Source organism: Ambystoma mexicanum, chromosome 9 (assembly GCF_040938575.1).
Source record: "Ambystoma mexicanum isolate Mex_15411 chromosome 9, UKY_AmexF1_1, whole genome shotgun sequence".
NCBI classification, from domain to species: Eukaryota; Metazoa; Chordata; class Amphibia; order Caudata; family Ambystomatidae; genus Ambystoma; species Ambystoma mexicanum.
Genome location: NC_090931.1, coordinates 544,231,941 through 544,252,315, shown reverse-complemented (window position 1 = coordinate 544,252,315; position 20,375 = coordinate 544,231,941). Strand labels below are relative to the sequence as shown.

At 50.0% G+C, this 20,375-nt stretch overlaps 1 protein-coding gene across 2 annotated transcripts in view; it reads left to right on the top strand.

The window, feature by feature from the left end:
- Positions 1–20,375, top strand: part of RPS6KB1 (ribosomal protein S6 kinase B1) — a 718,570-nt gene that overhangs the window by 319,114 nt on the left and 379,081 nt on the right. The window lies entirely within an intron of this gene.

The following is a 20,375-nucleotide window of genomic DNA, read 5'->3' as shown; positions in this document are numbered from 1 at the left end:
CCTTCTAATTGTAAGGGTGATGTCTGCCCAGCTACGCTCATTAAGGAAGCAGTCGCTGCACTCGCTCCCTTTATCACTACATTCATCAATGCATCATTTGATACCAGCTCTGTTCCCTCTAATCTGAAAGATGCATGGGTACTCCCACTATTGAAAAAACCCATGTTGGACCTGAACAATCCGTCCAATTATAGACCTATCACAACAGTCCCTTTCCTGCTAAAATTACTGGATCGTGCAGCATACCTCCAGATCCAGCAGTACTTGGAGACCAATAATTTGCTGGGATTAAGACAGTCTGGTTTCAGATCCAGACATGGAACTGAAACTGCACTTATTGATTTAAAGACACAAATCCATGGATTAAAATAAAAAGGAAAATCTGCCCTTCTTACTACTTGATCTATCTGCAGCATTTGACTTGGTGAACCATGAAATCCTTTGTAAACATCTGTCATCTGCTGCACACTTTACTGACCAAGCCAACTCATGGATCAAATCCTTCCTTGGCAATAGATCCATGAAGGTCTTTGCACAGAGTGCCTCAGCCACTCCTACACCAGTATCTTGCGGAGTCCCACAAGGCTCCTGCGTATCCCCGATGCTCTAACGTTTTCACCAAGCCTTTATTTGATATACTTTATTATCTGGGTGTCACATATACAAACTATGTGGGCGACACCCACATACTCATCCCCATCACTGGTGATTACCCTATAGATAGCAAAAAGTTGAAGGACATATACAGTACCATACAAATATGGATGGCCAAGCATGGTATATGTCTAAACGACGATAAAACTGAACTACTTCTACTAAGCTCCCCAGCCATACTAAACAAATTAGGAACTCCATTCAAAACCTTCAATGTTGTCGGAAACATTCTCAAAGCAGCGAATGATGTGAAAGCACTTCGTATCTATATTGACTCAACACTATCTCTTAGACAAACTAACACCTTAGCATCCGCAACTTCCTACACATGTAAGCTAATCACAGCCTGCCGTCCATACATATCCCCTGCCAACTGTATCTCAGTAGCAAGAGCCCTAGTGTTATCCAAGCTAGACTACTGTAATGCGCTCTACCTAGGAACGTCCCAACACAACATTAACAAAATTCAAGTCATGCAAAATAATGCAGTCAGATCAGCAGGCCATATACCTAGAAAACATCATATTACAACAGCTAGACAGAACTTAAAATGGCTGAATATTAAACAAAGAATAGAGCTTAAATCACTCTCACTAACACACCCGTGCCTCCACAATCAGGCACCCTTATACCTTTGACACCGTCTCACGCCGCACATCATTGTGACCTAGTAGATCTGCCCAATCTCATTGTCACCATACCCCGCTTTAACCAACGAGCTGGTGGGGTCAGCTTCCGAGTTATTGCTGCTAAAAAAATGGAACACACTTCCTATTTCCATAAGAGTAGAAACTTCCTTCATGGTCTTCCGTAGCAAGGTCAAAGTTTGGTTACTGGACCAGGTTCATAGCCTTTCTACTCATTAACTTTTGTTTCACATCACTACCTCATCTGTATATATGTTTGATAACTGGATTTTCTCTTGCTACTGTACATAATTGACTGTTTAACTGTAATATTGTTTCTGATTGTTAATCTGCTTAGAATCACATGCTGTGCATAGTCTGACATCCAGTGGTCACTGCAGAGTATTGCATTTTGTTTTTCGTAGTCGAAAAGGGGACGTCGACAAGGCGTGTCTGTAACACTATCCCTATAGTGACGTGCAGTGTACCCACAACCCCTCACGCGCCGAGGTCCCTCAGATTTCTTTCCACCCAGTTAATGGTCACCTTTATGCGGAGCTCCTCGAGAGACATTGCGAAATCATTTCCTCAACCCTTTATTATTATTAACTATCACATAGATCCCTCCCTCGACGTAGCTGCCAAGCTGTTCTGCGCCGAGCAAGATCTTCGACGGAGGGACGAGCGGAGGAGATCCTTCGGCGCTGCCGAACACCTGGCCTGGCCTCGCCGGCCTAACACAGTAGGGAGAGCGGGGTTGTGTGGTCTTTTCTTTGTTTGACTCTGAGAATGCCTTTCTCTTTCCCCTCCCTCTCTTTCGAGGTCGTAATCACATTTCATGCCCTGAGCTATGGAGAGGACACCCATTAGGTTTTGCCCGCGATGCAAGGGCAAGTTTAACTGGAAAGACCAGCATAAACGGTGTAACCGTTGCTTGCCCCTCGATCGCAAAGAGGACGGCTGTGCGGCCTGTAAGTTACTTAAACCCAAAACTTTAAAGGACCGCAGGGTCAAAAGGTGGGCAGCCTATGCAATGTCTAGGTCTGACTCCTCGCCAGCTGCCGCCGAATGTGATGAGGACAGTGATTACACGGCCTCCGCAACGGAGGTTGTAGACCTCTCGAAGGAGCGTTCCCGCTCCTCCTCGTCCGTCCCCGGCCCGGCTCACGCCCCGCTTATGGGGATGAACACCCCGGCGATAAGGACGAACACAGAAAAACACAAGACCCATACCCCACGGCACGCATTCGTCGAAGACGAAGGCAGCCATAGCGTCAACGGTCGGGTCCACTGGCGTCTTCCGCCGACCGCAAGGGTCGCAAGCCCTCCCCACCACCGCGACCGGCAACTGGGCTATCTTTAAATAAGGGCGCTAACCCCAAATCCTCAGGCGACGCGCCTCGCAAGAGTGCGTACGTTGCCAGTAAAGACTCAGCACTGCCTAGCGCGACGACGAGCAATCCCTCGACGGAGAAGCTTATCGCCGAAAGCCTCACGTGTATGGCTTCTAAAGACGGCCAGAGACGGACGGCGGGTGACACGTCGAAAACCACTCACAAGGCCAAAGAAACGCCGAGGATGCCGGAGGGTAGGCTGGGACAGCTCCCACCGTCAACAGAAGACCCTAGCCAGCGAGAAGGTTTCTCAGAAGGTGAAGGGACCCTATCTTCGACGCTATGGGACAGAACTAAGCAACTACAGGTAGAGAACTCCCTTTTCACTCCCAGACCGCTCTGGCCTACCTTACTGGACTGTAGAGTGGTCATGTATGGACAAGCTAGACAGGTTCATGGCCATCCCAGAAAATAGGACAGCCAAGAGGCCAAGGGAGGTACTCCAGGAGGGGCCAAGGGCTAACTACCCAAAGCTCTTTAACCCCCTACAGGAAGACATGAACTCTTACGACCTCACTGAAGAGGACTCTCACTTCCAGGAAGAAGATGAGTTTGTGAATAATGAAGACCAACAAGAGGAAGAAGGTTTTCATGATGACACTAACATAGGTGAGGAGAGCTACGAGGAGGACCCAGGTGAAGGTGGCTCACAGCCCTGGCAGTCGCCATCAGGGTCTACAGACCCCGACATTATAGACATTTCTTCTCCTCGGACCACACCGGTCAGGAACCCATCTCCAGTAGAAAATCAGCCCACCTTCAATGCGCTACGGAGTAAGGCAGCAGCACATTTTGAAGTTGAAACTGGGGAGGTCAACCCAGATACTGATTTCGTTGAAAGGATTGTTAAAGAAAAACCTCCCACTAGTCAAACTATTCCTATCCTCGCCTCGGTTAAGAGACGACTCACCCCATCGCTGTCCACCCCCGCGCTGGTAAGAGGGGTCAATCCAAGAATCGAGAAATTGTTCTCACCCTCTGTCAGACCCATTATATATCAGGGGTCACTCAGTCCCGGACTCCTTAGTGGTGACTAACACAAGGAAGAGGGCTGGGGTTCCACTCCACCAGCGAGGCACCCCAGATAAAGAAGGGAAAAAGCTTTATTCCTTGGGCAAAAGAATTACCGCCTCGGCAGCGTTTTCAATTAGGATTGCCAATAATAATACATTGCTGGCAAGCTATGCTGATGCTCAATGGGGAAAGCTTAAGCAGGACATCTAAGAAGACCCTGAACTTCTAAGAACTTGCTTATTGGCTACAGTTACAGAAGCAGCTCTGGTCAACCAGAGCATCATTAAGAACACTCTTGATGCAGCAGAAACTGCTGGCCGTTCTTTGGTGCAGGGAATTCTGCTGAAGCGTCACGTTTGGCTTCGCAATTCCGGTTTCAAGGCAGAAACGCAGGCGTCACTCATTAATAAGCCAATAGAAGAGTCAAATCTCTTTGGAAGGGCAGTGGACGACGCACTGGAAAACGCGAAGAAAGAATTCGACACCATAAAGACCCTAGACCAAATCTCAAAGCCTCCAAACAGGCAGGGATTTGGCAATAAGCCCTTTTTTCGTGGCCAACGCCAACAGCAGCAGCAGCAACAGCATTACACTGCGGGCAATTGGCCCTCTAATCAGGGTACCAGTATAACCAAAGAGGACAACGCCGTGGCAAGGGCAGAGGCTGGGGCTCCAGCCCCAGAGGCACCCCAGCAAATAACACCAAATGACCCGAAGGTTCGGGTCCCCTCCCATGCGTCTCTGGTTGGGGGCCGGATAACATCGTTCCTATCAGCATTGGAGGGAATAACATCAGACAGGTGGGTATTGTCAACCATAGTCCATGGGTACTGTATAGAGTTCAATCTGTCCCCCACCTACAGACCTCCAAGGGGACGACGCCTGTCACCAGAACACCTCGTCATCCTCCTGCAAGAAGTAGAACAGCTGCTACAGAAAGGAGCAATAGAGGTTGTGCCCCTATCTCAGGTAATGGAAGGTATTTATTCAATGTACTTCCTTGTACCCAAAAAGGACCTAACCATGCGCCCTGTACTAGATCTGCGCCCAGCGAACAAATTTGTAAAACCACAAAAATTTCCTATGGTAACATTACAGGAGGTAATTCCCCTGCTATCTCAGGGGGACTACATGACAACACTGGACATGAAAGATGCATACCTTCATATTTTTTTTTTTAAACTTTGTTTTATTAGCATTTTCATAATATAACAAACGGACTGAAAGCTTTACCATAGAGTATACAAGTCACAGGCCCAAAGAGAAGAAACAGAGCCCCTCCCCCCCCCATCCTCCCAAAAAGACAAACCCCCCCCCCCCCCCCAATAACTTAGACCCAGTAGAACCCCCTTTACAGGGAGACGCGTTGCAAACTTTGTGTGACCGGAGCTCGGGGAAAGAGCGAGAATTTCAACCGCATGTTTGGCTGTGTGTCATCCACTGTCCCCCGGGCCGTGGGCGCCCTTTTCCATCCATGTTCCCTCCCCGAGAGTCAGTGGACCTCCCATCCCCAGATCTGCTGCACCCCGTACCAGTTAGCCTGGAAAGAATTCATGTCATTGTTCATCATCGCCGTTAATTTGTCCATCAAAAACATGTTTTTAACCTTTAGTAGCCAGTCCTTCTTTGCGGGGGTCTCCTTGCTCTTCCATTTCTGGGCCAAGGCCACCCTCCCAGCCCTCAGCATTTTTTCCCACATTCTCGGGTATCTGTATACATCCGTATCCTCTGGGGGAAGGCCCAGCAGCACTGTCAGGGGATTATGGGGAAGCAGTTCCTCCGTGACTTCAGCGATCCAACCCCTTACCCTCTCCCAGTATGCTTGCACTTTCGGGCAGTGCCACCACATGTGGCTCCTCGTGCCTACCTGGTCACATCCCCTCGGGCAGGCGGGGGATATTCCCGTGAACATTTTTGACAGTTTGACGGGGTCTCTGTGCCACCCCTGTAGGATCTTAAAGTTGTGCTCCATATCCGCTGTGAACAGGTTCCCGTGGAATGCTATTATAAATATCCTCGACCAGGAATCCTCCGAGATTTCTTCCTCAGCCAGTTTGTTCCAAAAAGTGCGGAACCCCCTCCTTCTCCCCAGGTCAACAGTGTTCAAAATTTTATACATTGCAGATACCGCCCCCTTCCTGGAGGTCGCAGTATCGAGTAGTTTCTCAAAGGGGGGTCATCTGTCTCTTTAGACTCGGGCCCCATGATTGATCACATAAGATTCCCTTCAGGCGGAGGTACTCAAATATGGAGATTGACTCCCGTCCGAGGGCGACCCTCAAATCTTCGTATGGCAGGAATTCTCCCTCTTTGAACATTTGTCCAGCTCATTCCATCCCTGAATCTGACCAGGACTGTGCATTACGGAACCCTCTGCTTCCCAGCCTAAGGAGGTGACCCCAAAGGGATGACATCGGGGACGGCCATGATGTCAGATGTGCCGTCTGGGGGCCCTCCCTTCAGATTGCCCAGAGAACTTCCAATGTTGGGTGGGATTTCAGTCTGTTCGGGATGAATTTGTGTGGGGCCCATAGGAGGTCGCGTACCTTGAGTGGGTGCGCATCCATGTCCTCCAGCTATGACCAGTATGTGCCCATCCCTTCCCTCATGTGTTCCAGGAGGACGCGCAATTGGGCGGCGCGGAAGTAAAGGTGGAAGTCAGGCAGCCCGAACCGCCCCTCCTCTCTAGGTAAGGTAAGAATGGCCTTCGCGGTCCTCGGGGTCCTGCCCTACCATAAGAACTCGCGCACCGCGTTCTGAAGAACCCTGAAGGTCTGATCGGGGACGCTGGTAGGGAGAGCAGTGAAGAGGTATAGTAAGCGCGGAAGTATATTCATTTTCACTGCCGTCATACGGCCGTACCAGGACAGGATCATGACCTGTGACATAACGGGATCATAGTTAGCGGGGGCGAGATTGGACAGGTCCCTGGTTAAAAGGATCCCCAGGTATCGAATAGAGGTCTTCCCCACAGCTATTCCCCCCAGACTGTCCCGGGAGTCCAGGCCCATGTCCCGAGTTCTCATGGGGAGGAGGACTGATTTAGATGTATTGATCTTTAGGCCTGAAAAGCGCCCAAATGCGGTCAGCAGGGACAGGAGGGGGGGGGGGGGTGTGAGGATCCACCAGGTAGGCCAAGATATCGTCCGCAAACAGGGAGAGCTTAAATTCTACATCATCTCTCCTGATCCCCCTGATGTCTGGGTGTGTTCTGATTGCTATTGCCAGGGGCTCCATAGTTACGACATAGATCAGCGGGGAGAGTGGGCATCCCTGCCTTGTTCCCCGTGATAGGGGGAATGGGTCTGACAATCTACCATTCACTTGGACTCTGGCCTTTGGGGCCCTGTATAACGCGGCCACCCAGTCACTGATGTGTGCCCCGAAGCCCATCTTCTGAAGGGTGAGTTCCATGAACCTCCATTCGACCCTGTCAAATGCCTTTTCTGAGTCCAGGGAAAGGACGCTCGCGTCTAGGTCTGACACCTGGGCGTAGTGAAACAAGTCTATAGTCTTACGAATATTATCTGAGCCCTGTCTCCCCCTAACAAACCCCACTTGGTCACCGTGGACCAGCTTCGGCAGGATCCCCTCCACCCGGCTCCCAATGACCTTGGCCAGGATCTTGACATCAATATTCAGCAGGGAAATCGGGCGGTAGGAGGAGCACTCCGAGGGGTCTCTGCCATCCTTGGGGAGCACTACAATGATTGCCTCCATCATGGAGTCCGGGAGAGGACCCCCCGACAGTACCGCATTGAACACCTTGACCAGATGGGGGGGGCGAGGGCCGACCGGAACCTCTTATAAAAGTAGACTGAATAACCATCTTCGCCCGGGGAAGTGCCCACCTTCATACCACTGATCGCATGTTCCACCTCCTCCTCGGTCACCGGACCCTCCAACCCCTCTGCCATCTCCCTAGTCAGGGACGGGATATGTATGGAGTTTAGGAATTCCTCGATCTCCCCCTCCCCCCCCCGTCCCCCTTGTATTCGGATGAGTATAGCCTTTCATAGTATCGGTGGAAGGCCTCTCCAATGTGGGGAGTATCATAACCCAGCTCCCCCACCTCGTTCTTCACTGCCTTCACCATTCTGCTCCTCTGTACCTCCCTCAGTCTCCAAGCTAAGATCCTGTCCGCCCTGTCCTCTTTTTCATAATACTTTTGTTTAACCAGGTGGAGGTTTCTCTCTGTTTTGTGGAGGAGGAGGTCTTTTAGTTAGAGCCTGTAGTCATCCAGGGCGGCCAACCGGTCACGATTTAGGGGCTCCATAGGGGGGCCTCCCGGTTGGAGTTGGGCGTTTTTTCCCCCCTCAGATGCCGTTCCTGGGCTTCCCTTTCCCTTTTCCTCTGGGCTCCCAATTTGTTCAGGACTCCCCGCAGGGTTGCCTTAAAGGCGTCCCACAGAGTGTGTGTTCGCACCTCACCGTTGTCATTGAGTTCAAAGAAATCTGCAATGGCGTCAAGAACCTCCTGGGCTAGGACCTCGTCCTTCAGGAAGGAATCATTACACTTCCATCTTCCCCTATGTTCGTTTAGGCCACCTCTTGCTATGGTGACTCGGACCAAGTCGTGGTCAGACCAGGGGACTGGGTCAACCCTATGGCCAGTGACAAATGGCTACAAGGTCTCGTCCACCAGGACATAGTCTATCCGGGAAAATGACGTGTGTACGGATGAGTAGTAAGTGAAGAGGGGGGTGTCTGTTCTAGGGGTCGGGACCGTGTCCACCAGGCCCAGCTCCGAGTTGACCCTCTGGAAGCTTCGTGCCATGATCTCATCAGGTGCCCTGGGGGCTTGGGGACCAGCTCGTTTCCTGTCCCGGGTTGGGTCCAAGACCATGTTAAAGTCCCCCCCACCCCCAACCACCGTCCCGTGGACAAAGCCTTTGAGTTTGTCCCTCACCTCCTCCCAGAACTGAATTTGGCCTTCGTTTGGGCCGTAGACAACGGCTAGGGTTCCCCGCACCATCAGGTAGCGACCCTCTGGGTCCTTCAGCACGGCCTCTTTCTCGAACCCCACATTCTTCGCCACCAAGATGGCCACCCCTCTTTTTTTATTTTTGTGGGATGCACTAAAGACCTCCCCAATACCTCCTCCCCGGATTTTGGGCTCTTTCCCCCGTGGCCAGTGAGTTTCCTGCAAAAAGAGGTCGAGGGTGGCCCCTCTAAACTCTTTGCAGACCAGGGATCTCTTTGTGGGGGTGTTTAAACCCCGTACATTAAGGGAGCCCACTCCCAGGGCAGGCAGACTATCAGCCATAATCCCAGATTCCCTCCCTCTCGGTCAATGCCCTTCTATCTCTTTTCTTCACGTGCTCCCTTGGTTCTACTTTGTGGTCCCCTTTGTTCCCTTCCCCTCCCCCCCGGGTGGGCCTAGAACACCCCAACTGCCCCCCGTACCCCAACCATATCTGAACAACCCCAACTCCCGTAAACACCCCCACCCCCCTCCCCGGCATCCAGCCAATTAGTTCTGCCATTGCTGGCTTTTGGCCGAACCACCAGCCTGCCCACCTCAGCCAGGCATTTCACACATAAAGCTCATCCCCTCGAGCCCCCAATGTTCCCCCTCGGCTGTAAGCCGTCCATGTGTCCCCTATACTTGCTGTTCGTGGGGACGATAGTGGTGGTAGAATCTCCGAGTCTGCACATATCCGTCCCGGATTCAGCGGGTCGCCCCGTTCTCAGTCCTCGGAGTCGTTTCGTTCTCCCGCTTTTGCTGGGGATGGGGTGTTCATTTTTAAAAATTTCCTTGCACCGGTTCGCCGTCTCCTCTCTCCTGACGGGCCGGGGCTATTTGTTCTGAAGCTCTCTGGTCCCACCGGTCCCCTCCGGGGATGGGGGTCCACTGTGTACTCTTGAATAGCTCCCCGAATGTCTTCTTCCGTAATCAGGGTTGAGCGTTGGCCCATGTATTCAAAGTTCAGGGAAAAGGGGTAGCCCCATCTATAGCGCACGCCCTTATCTTTGAATAGTAGCGTAAGGGGTCGGCACATTCTGCGCTTAGCCAGCGTGTATGAGGAAAGATCCTGATATATTGAGACCTGAGCATTATTGTAGGTGATTTCTCTGGTCTTTTGGGCCTCCTCCAGCACCTTGGTCTTTTCCGAGTAATAGTGGAACCGGACCAAAATTGACCGGGGGGCCCCCGCTCTGCCTCCTGCCCTATGCACTCTGTCGAATGTGAGCTCGGTTGTCATCTCCTCTGCGAATAGGAGGGTGATAATGTCCCTCACTATTCGGGTGAAGTCCCTCTCTGTTTCCCCCTCCGCTTCAGGTACCCCGAAGATTCTGAGGTTGTTCCGCCTCTCCCTGTTTTCAAAATCGTCCATCTGTCAGGCCCTTTCCTCGTCCCTCTTCTCCAGGGCCTCCAGCCTCATACATAGTTGGATGTCCTGGGCTGCTGTTGAAGATTGGTTGGCCTCCACTTGTAATAGTCTATCTTCGACCTTGTCCACCCTCTGGTCCATTTTTTCAAACTTCTGGGCTATATCGGAACGCATGTCCCTGATTTCCTGCAAGATCGAGCCTCTTTCCATTGCTGCCGATGAGGGGGCCGCATCCTCGGATTGGGTCATAGTTCCTTTGGGGTTCGTACCCTTGTTACCTCTGGGGGTCTCCTGGAAACTGTATCCCTGTAAGGCTTCTCACCAGTTCATCTGGTGTTTACCTGCACCTCGCCGTGTCGACCCCCGCCCACTCTGGGTCAGAACTCGATTTCCCTCCCGGGGCGCGGGTGCAAGGGGGGGGGGGGAGGCTAAGCGAGGCCGCCCCACTCGCGAAACAGATGGTTCTTGGCTGTTTCTTGTGGGTTAATCTTTCCTTGGGGGGGGGGGGGGGGGGGAGGGGAGGGCGAGCACACGCCCCACCTGTCCCTGGGTGGTGGCCTCACACCCCGCTCGAAGTCTGCCGCAGTTGTCCGGGGCTTCTCCTGGCCGCCCCGTAGAAAGGAGTCATGTGTGGCCTGGGCTGGCTCGGGCGGAGGGCACTACGACCCCGACGCCCCGCCCGAAGGCTCTCATGGTGTGGGGGGGGCGGGCACTCGCCCCACCAACCGTGGGTGGGGGGCCTCACACCCCGACCACCCCAAGTTCTTGTGGCAGTGCTTCTGTCCGTGGGGGGGGGGTGGGGCGCCCAACACTGGATCCCCCTGGCCGGGGCCGACGTGGTCCGGGGAGCCCCCCGCGCTTAATCAGGGCGTGCGGGGAGATCTCCCCACCCGCGCCAGCGGGGGAGCGGGTCCGGGCCTCCCCGTGTCGCTGCCGCTCGCTCTCCGAACCTCCTTACTCCGGGGCCCCGAGGGCTGCGGCAGCCCGCCTCGGGGACCCCTGATGGGGGCGGAGGGCGTCTGCGCGCAGGTCCGCTTCGCTCAAGCGGATCCAACCGCGAGCACTCCGGGACAGTCTCCCGGGCCGGGGGTGTTGTTCCGTCGCCTCTCTGGTCCGGGCGGGAGGGGAGGGGGGATCCCGTGCTGCCTCCGGGCTCGCAGTGCCTCCGGCCTCTTGTCAGGGCGGGTAGGCCTCGTCCCTCCTCTGATGTCGGGCCCGTTCAGGCCGGGCCTTCTCCCGCTGGTCTCGATCTCAGGAACCCCGGGGTCGTGGGTCTCCGCTCTTTCTCTCACGGGGCGCCCCGAGGGTTCACCTGTCCCATTCACCGCGTTGGGCCCGCTGGGGGGGTTTCGGGGGGGGCTCAATTCCCTCTAGACGCCTGGCTTCGGGGAGAGCAGTACGTTCAGGCAGCCATTGCCTGCGCGCCCTCTGGTGGCCTTTCACCTTCATATTTTGATGTTGCCAGCGCACAGCAATACCTCAGGTTCATGATAGAGGGCAAACACTAACAGTTCAGAGTGCTACCCTTCGGCATAGCGTCTGCACCGAGGGTATTCACAAAGGTACTGGCAGTGGCAGCGGCCCACCTGCGCAGGTTGTCCATACCGGTATACCCTTACCTCGACGATTGGCTCATAATGGGGGAGTCTTATGAGACATGCTTCTCAAACACCCAAAAGACAGTAGACCTTTTGTGTCAACTGGGCTTCCCCATCAACGAGAAGAAGTCCAGCTTAGACCCCAGCCAAATCCAAAAATTCCTAGGGGCTCTAATTCGAACAAAGGACGGCCTTGTCTTCCTCTCCGAGAGGGTCCAAAATATGCTGTTTCAGATCCCTCAATATGTGGCCGGTCGAGAGATGACGGTACACAAAGCAATGCGCTTGCTAGGAATGATGGCGTCATGTATTTATTTGGTACCTCACGCCTGCCTGCGCATGCGCCCAATGCAAGAGTGGCTCAACAGCCACTGGTGTCAGGCCAGAGGACAATGGGACGATCTAGTGGTGCTCTCGCAGGCCTTGGTTCTCTCGCTACGGTGGTGGTCAAAGGAAAACCTGGTAATAGGGAAACCATTCGCCACCCCCGCAGTGGAAGCCACTCTAACCACAGACGCATCCCTCACAGGATGGGGGGGGCTCACCTATCCCATCAGACTGCTCACAAAGTTTGGACTCCGAGCGTAGCCTCCAAGCACATAAACTTACTGGAGCTACTTGTGGTGTTCAAGGCACTAAAAGCCTTCCAGGCACACCTACAAGGGAAAACAGTGATGGTCCTCACGGACAGCACTACAGCCATGTACTACCTGAACAAGCAAGGGGGCACTCACTCTCCAGGACTCTCCAAGCTGTCCCAGAACATCTGGAAGTGGGCTCTCAGGCACATGTTCCTATTGTCACAACATGTACCAGGGGAACTCAATCTGCTAGCAGACGAACTCAGCAGAGACTTCCCTCTGCCCTCAGAGTACGAATGGCAGTTACACGAAGACATCGTCTTCGACGTCTTCACACAATGGGGCTTCCCAGAAATAGACCTGTTCGCAACTCTGGAGAACTCACAATGCCTAGATTACGCCTCCAGATACCCACAGAACTGCTTCAAGGGGAACGGTCTCTGGATACCATGGTCAGGGAAATTTGTTTACGCTCCCCCCCCCCTGCCCCCCCGACCTCTCTGCTGAACAAGATAGTGCACAAGATGCACCAGGAACCAGTCACCATGATACTGATAGCCCTGATGTGGGCCTGCCAACCATGGGTTGCGCACCTGATGGAGATGTCCCTGTCCCCACCGGTGAAACTGCCCTGCCCGTACAACATGCTGTCACAGGACAAGGGCAAGACACTTTCTGCATAAACCACCTCTCAACTTAAGGTGTCATGGTGGAAAGTCCCAGTTATCAAAGCCTTCATGGAGGGGGTAAAGAGAATACACCCTCCGATAGCAAACCCAGCTTCCGGCTGGGACCTTAATGTGGTACTTCGTCTCATGGGCTCACCCTCTGAACCTATGCACAAGGCAACTCTTAAGGACCTCACTCTTAAGACTGCTTTCCTAATAGCTATCACCTCCATTAGGAGAGTAAGTGAACTACAGGCTCTTTCTTTTCTAGACCCCTTTGTAACAGTTCACAAAGATAAGGTGGTTCTACGCGCACACCCAAGGTTTGCACCGAAATTCATATCGAAATTCCATGTCAACCAGTCAATAGAACTACCAACGTTCTTTCAAAACCCTTCCAATTTGGGAGAAAAGAGCCTGCATACACTCGATGTGCGCAGAGCTGTCATGTTTTATATGGAAAGAACTAGGCTACTGAGAAAGGCTAATCAGTTCTTTGTCTCAGTGGCAGCAGGAAGAGAAGGAGATGCAGTCTCAAAGTCCACAATATCTAGATTGATTTTTCAAAGCATCACTCTGTTTCTCTCTTGCTAAGAGAGAACTACCCTTCAAGCCAAGAGCACACTCTACTCGAGGCACTCAGGCATCCATAGCATTCATTGCAAACGTTCCCCTTGAGTCCATTTGCAAAGCGGCAACCTGGAGTTCTGTACACACCTTTACAAAACACTACTGTCTAGATGCTCACTCTAGATCTGATTCCCAGGTGGGACAAGCAGTATTAAGACATCTTTTCTCTACTGTTCCTTCTCACAACCCACCTCCAACTTTGGGTACTGCTCGCTAGTCTATGCACAGCATGTGATTCTAAGCAGATTAACAAACATCAGAAGACTTACCGTAAAAGCATTTCTGATGGTTGTATCTGCTTAGATTCACATGCGTCCACCCTTCCTCCCCGCTCGGATGGAAGGAACATAGACATCTTTCTACATCTCTCTTTTCTGTACTCACTCACGTATAGAAGGCTCCCTCAGGGCAGAAAAAATACAAACAGAGGGACCTCGACGCGTGAAGGGTTGTGGGTACACTGCACGTCACTATAGGGATAGTGTTACAGACACGCCTTGTCGAGGTCCCCTTTTCGACTACGAAAAACAAAATGCAATACTCCGCAGTGACCACTGGATGTCGGACTATACACAGCATGTGAATCTAAGCAGATACAACCATCAGAAATGCTTTTACGGTAAGTAATGCATTGTCATACAGTGTAAGAAATGTGCTCAGTTGCCCAAGGGCTTGACGCGCTATACAAATAAATACAAGAACTGCAGTGGTGCTATTTGCGAGTAGCTGAAACCGTGAAGTGCCGCTGATCTAGAGTAAGCCCATTGCTGCTGCTGACTTTCAAACCATAGTGCAGGAGTCCCCAGATGTCCTACCGCTTGTCCCCACGACTGAGGCCCAGGAACAGGATCTGCAGGACTACAACAGGAACAGAAGCCAGCTGGACCCTTCGAACCTAAGGTACTGTCTAAGTAGGGGTACTTACCTCTCTGGTTGGTTGTAGTTTGCTTAGTCTCACTGGAGACTTGCATTTACTGCCTTTGCAGAGTTGATTGCATCTTTGCTCTTCACAAGCCTCCCAGCTTGTGGCCCAACAGTGATTCTTTTTCTACACAATCTCTATATAACATTGTGCAAGACTTTTGTGCTACCTTCAAGAAGTGCCTCAGCTCACCTAGACTTTTCTCAATTGACATTGGCTGACCTGGCTCCCTACAGACTCTTCTGACCCTTTGAGTTTGTTTTTTTGTCCCTCAAAAAGTCATACATAACTGGTATAGTTGGGAAAGGGTTAACCTATACTTCATTGGGAGATTGAAAAGTACTTAACTGTTCAGAGAAACGTGTTAACCTTTGTTTCCTTCCCTAACCTTTTCCTTTTTCCACGACCTCAGTATTGCATTTAAGTATAACAGTAATATATCAATGTCCAGTGTCCAAGCAATTGATGTCAATTCAGGGTGTAGGAAGTGTGTGAGGCATCCCAAAAGGTTATCTACTTAACTGAAACTGAAGGAGTGTATTTTTTAAAATTCTTATTGTTGCATATTGCCCTTTCTAAAGGAGGCTTATTTTAAACTGACTGAATTAATACATTATTATTTTAATAAGAAACCTTGAGTAGAAGTGTTATTTCAATAACTATCACTGTGAATCTCTGTTGTGATGAGCCTCTACAGCTCATTGACTCCTCTTGAGATGAGCCTGGCTGCTCAGTCACTCTACCAACTTGTGTAGTACAGGCCTGTACCAAAGGTTTGGTTACCTATTGCCAAGAGGACAAGGCTGGTGGTGTCTCCCACAGGGTCACGAGAATTGTGTGAAAAACAGATTGACTACCCCTCTCTTTTAGTCTTATATGGAAACCAGGTGAAGGGCAATCTATACGCATTGTTCGTTAGATTATCGCCTTGATGAGAAAAATTGCGCCCACACTGCAATTCATTACAAAATATCTGTCTCTTTAATGATTATATACATTTTTTTTTCAAAAAAACACATTTCAAACTTGATTCTCAATTGTACCATTCAGTCATTTGTCTCATCTAACAGGGGAATGCTAAAGCTAAGAGAACATTTGGTGCATAACATTTCATCTAAATATGCATTTTAGACATGGAAAAAACATTAGATTTTCCTTATACAGTCGACATATGTTTCGGCCCGTTATCGTATACCACTTTTGTCAACGGTGGTTACAAAGATGAATGTGGGGCCATCTTCAGGACAACAATTACTTTGTGGTGGATCAATCTTGTTCCCCATTAGCACACAAATACATACATATATGTCTTTTATACGTGTGTCTAGAATTCCATCTTGGTGTCACTGTGGCTGGCTCGATATCTTGAATTGTTGTACTTAATCGTGCTCACAGGAGAGGCATGAATCGACGTCCCTGATGTACACACAAATTAGCAGCTGCTGTTTGTATGTTGAAAACTGGTCTTGCTTGAACTGAATGCAGCCGAACGCTTTTGGAAAGTTTTTTGGACAAATGTTCCAGTTGTTGGTATATTTCCTTACTGTGCTCTGTGTATGCGCTCCGACGGAAGACCTGTCTTCACTAGTGAACGGGAAGTTTCATGGATTCACATGCGCCCTCCAGCCTTTGCCTATAGGCAAACATCTCTACAAGGGGTTATCCTCCAGCTGGCGTGGTTAAAATCGGAGGGGAAGCTGCTGGGGCTGGGCTATGTGTTAGGGAGAATTCTCAAAAATGTGCTAATTCCCTCCTCCTAGAGACCCCCAAGCATCATAAGCCAAATACCGACTCGAGTTTGCTGGATTTTGAGGACTTGATGATTTTATCCTGGAGAGTGTGACCCTTTTTCCCATTCATGTATTTTAATGTTAATTAATATATATATTTTTTTTTTGGTTATGAAGTCTGACAAACTCCATAGGCATCATCTTTTACATTGTCACACAGCACCTTCAGTGCAGTGGCACAGGGAAGTCTTTCAGATTTCCCAAGGTTTAAATACCTTCTCTGGGAAAAACGACTGTTTCACAGAGCAGTAAAGTGAAAGTGACTTTACTTAGCATTGTAACTTTCTAGACCCAGCACACACTCTTACAATAGTGCTGGAGGGGTTACTTACTATCCCCTGTGTGTAGAGGCTCATGTAACATTTTTGTTACCCTTTCCTCAGAGAATGGCTGGTGGCAGTGCTTTTGTTTTGAATTACCATGGTTTGCATTTCCCACGGCTGTTCGGAGCTCCGATAACGCTAACCGCGGGAGCCATCTTTTTCAAAATGGCGCAGAGCCTTCTTTGACAAAAGGGTCCCTGGTCTTTTTTTCTCCATGTCTTTGTGGAAAGTTCCTTCTAGAGATTTTCTCTGCACGCCAAACCAGGTTTGGTCTTTGTTCATTCGCATTTGGCGGGCTTCAGGAGGGAAACCCACCTCTGGCTCCATAGTGTCTGGTGTAGGTAGGAAGTGAGGAAGGTGCCCGAAACTCCCTGTGCTGAGTCTCCTAGGACACTCAAATGCCCTCTGTGGTGATTGTCAAGCCTTTTGGCTTGGAAGACAGTCGACCACTGGACGAAGGAACTGAAGAAAAGCTTGAAGAGGACGCCTGCTGCAACTCCTAGACAGTTGGTTTGCCCGGTGAAGACCTGCAGCAGTTCTGAAACGCCAAGTTTGCATCGACGGTGAAGCCCCGGCAAGGACGACTTCTCCCTTGGAGTTGGTGGGACCAAACCTAAGCCACCTGGACACCCATCTCGGAGCTGGTTGAATTTCCACAGAGTTGCTGCAGGAAACCGTATAGCCAGGGAGAAGGGACATCAGAGCTGGCCTAAAGCTTTTGGACGATCCTCTGGACTCCCACGAAGCAGGACTGACCAAACCTGAGCCCCCTCAGCAGAGTGCGGGACCCCAGAAGCAAGAACGGTCCACCTTGACATCCAGGAACCGTATTGTTGCTATTTGCGGTAGCTGAAACGCGAAACAGCCACCGAAAGTGAAGTTTGCCGGTTGCGGGTTTTGACAGTCCCAGTGCATTGCAGGAGTCCCCCCAACGTCCTCCCTCTTGCCCCCACGACTGAGGCCCAGGAAAAGTGAGTTCTGCAGAGCTGCACAGTAACAGAAGTCATCAGCTGCATCTTTCCTTCTTTACCAAAGTACTGTAAAACAAGTCTAAGTGATCTTCCATCTTACTGTAGAAGTGCTTGTAACTTCCACAACTTGTGCGTCAAATCAGCTTGTAGCACTACATTTGATTCTTCTTTTCATCAAAGACTCATAAGAACTTGTGCAAAGACTTTTCCATTTACTTACCAGAATTGCTTCATCCTATACAAGACTTTTTCCCATTGACTTTGGCTTAGTCTATTGAATTGAATGACTCTTCTAAGAATATCTAAAAGTACACAACTGCTTAGGAATATTTGTGGTCTCTTGTCTTCTAATAACCTTTGCCTTTTACCAACATTTTAAGAGTGTTCTGAATACCAACAGTAAGATATTAATGTCTCCAGCAACCTTGTTCCTGAAGTCACCTGTGGGTGTAGGTTGTGTCCGTTGGCCATCCCAAAAGGGTCTTTACTGATTTAGAAACTAAGTGTGTACAGTATTGAAGTGTATTTGTTACTATTCTATTACTCCCTTCTGAGGAAGGTTTTAAAACTGATAAATACATTAATAATTGTTTATGCAAGAAACCTTGAGTGTAAGAGTTTACTTGAATACCTGTAACTGTGAATCTTTGTAACTCCACTACAACTCACATTTCCCCTCTTGAGATATGCCTGGCTGCTCATCACGCTACCAGAACTGTGTAGTACAAGCTCATACAAACTTTGCCTAACACTAAGCACTTGACAGCCTATTGGACGGGACCAAAAGCACCCACAACAATGTCGATGGGACACTCAAGTTGTCAAAGGTTTCCATAGGAAAATTACTAAAACAAAGTAACCAGGGATTCACAGCCTGACGGGTAATATCCAGAGTGTGGATTCCACATGTGAATACATTAAAGATACCAACATTGGAGAAATGGACTTGCAGTTAAACTACTCTGTTCCTCTCCTGGGGCGCTCACTCTGGAATGGCCTCCCTGCCCCACTCGAACTTGAGCAGGGCCACCTCAGGTTCCGGAAGCTGTTCAAGACCTTACTTTTCCTTTCTGCTTTCTCTCTAACTCTCCCTTGCTAACCTCCCTGTCTGCTGCGCTGACTGGTCGCCTGCCTGCCTTAGGAACCTAATGGGCACCAGGCTCCTCCATGACCTTTAAGCACCCGCACTGCCTCCGGGCCCCCGCACACTTGGGGGTTGTATCTGCAACCCTGCAATCCCCTGCCTCCTTGCACTACGCAGAGCCGGCTCTTCCGGCTGCACTTACTCAGAGCAATGCTGCCCTGATTGCACTTCCCCTCTCTTCCCTCCCCCCTGGCACTTCTCCTATCCCTCTCCGCCATGCACTTGCACGATCTGAATGACACAAGGCCTAATAAGATTGTTGGTTTTGTCCGCCCAATGGCTCCCTACCTTGTCTTGTTGTGCCTAGAGATACTTCTGGACAGGCGCATTATAATAACTTGTATCATATATTGTGTGATCAGCACAAACCACTTTGTGGATTGCTGCCGGGTTACACTGTATCCCCTTTCTCACTGCTCCTGTAACATTTCTGTTAGTGACAAGCATACCTTAATGGCTGGTGGCAGTGGACGTGTTCTACCGACATTTGTGTTAATTTTACCTGCAGGCTATGTGCACTGCCCCGGTAATGCACAGAAGGATCACCATTGAACCGAAATGGTGGCTGTATTGTTTCACCATTTCTTGTGTGCTTGTCCTTTCTAGGTCGTTCGTCTGCCGTGCTGGGTGGGGGAGGTCCTGGTTTGACTCATCTTAAGCAGGAATCCTTTGTGAAGCCCGCCAAGGCCCCAGAGTTTCTGTGAAGACAGGAAACGAGGGAAGAGTCAAACTCTGCTGTTCTTTGTCTTCTGGCATGCCTGCCTGGAACCAGTTCCAACTGTGAGGCTGTCCTTGTGCTAGTGTTGTTTCTGTCAAACTAAACTGAAACAAGGTATTACAAAGTTCTTACTTAGCTTTTGAATTACATACCGTCATTCTGAAAGGTAATTGCCAAGTTCTTACCTTTGAATTTTCTACTATTCTAAAAAGTAACTACAAGTATTATAACATGTTAACCTGCTTAGGCTGGTCTTGTACCTCCAGTCGATTCCTGAAAAAGAATATTCTACAAAGTGGTTTTTACTTACCTGGAATTGCATACTGCCATTCTATACATTTTTTTACACCGTGGTTTATAACCAGTAGTGTATTGTATTGGTTTTACATTTTTTGCTAATTATGGATAGTACTTTTGGAAGAATTCTCGTTGTCTGTGTATATACAAAACCAACAGTATTTTATTATAACCCTAGAGTGTATAAATGTTTCATTGGACCATATGTATGCTACATGTTCTTTGTACCTAACTACAGCCCCTCTCCCTCATAAGATCAACCTGGCTGCTCTGCCATTGCTACCCATACCTTGAGTGGTGCAGGCCTACACTGAGAGCTGGAGTTCTGTATAGCCAAGTAGAGAGTTTTGGTCCTAAAAGGTGGACTTTAGAAAAAACTCTAACAATGGGCATCCCGAGAATGATTGGGGGTGGTGCGGTAGATTGCTATGTTTACCATACACAGCATATTGTAGGACACAATAGACTATACACTTTAGGGGGTTGAAATGTGGAGAAAAGTGTACAGGGTAACATGCAATACACCATAACAAATGGGCACACAGATCGATATTCTGTGTTCACATTCCTAATGGTATGGTTTTATGTTGTCCTGTACCTTTTCTCCACGTAGCGTCCCACTCGAAAGTATAGTCGTGGCTGCCCTGTTAAGTGTACCATACGGGAGAATCGGACCTATTCAGAGAACCAACCTAGTTGTCGTTTGATCTT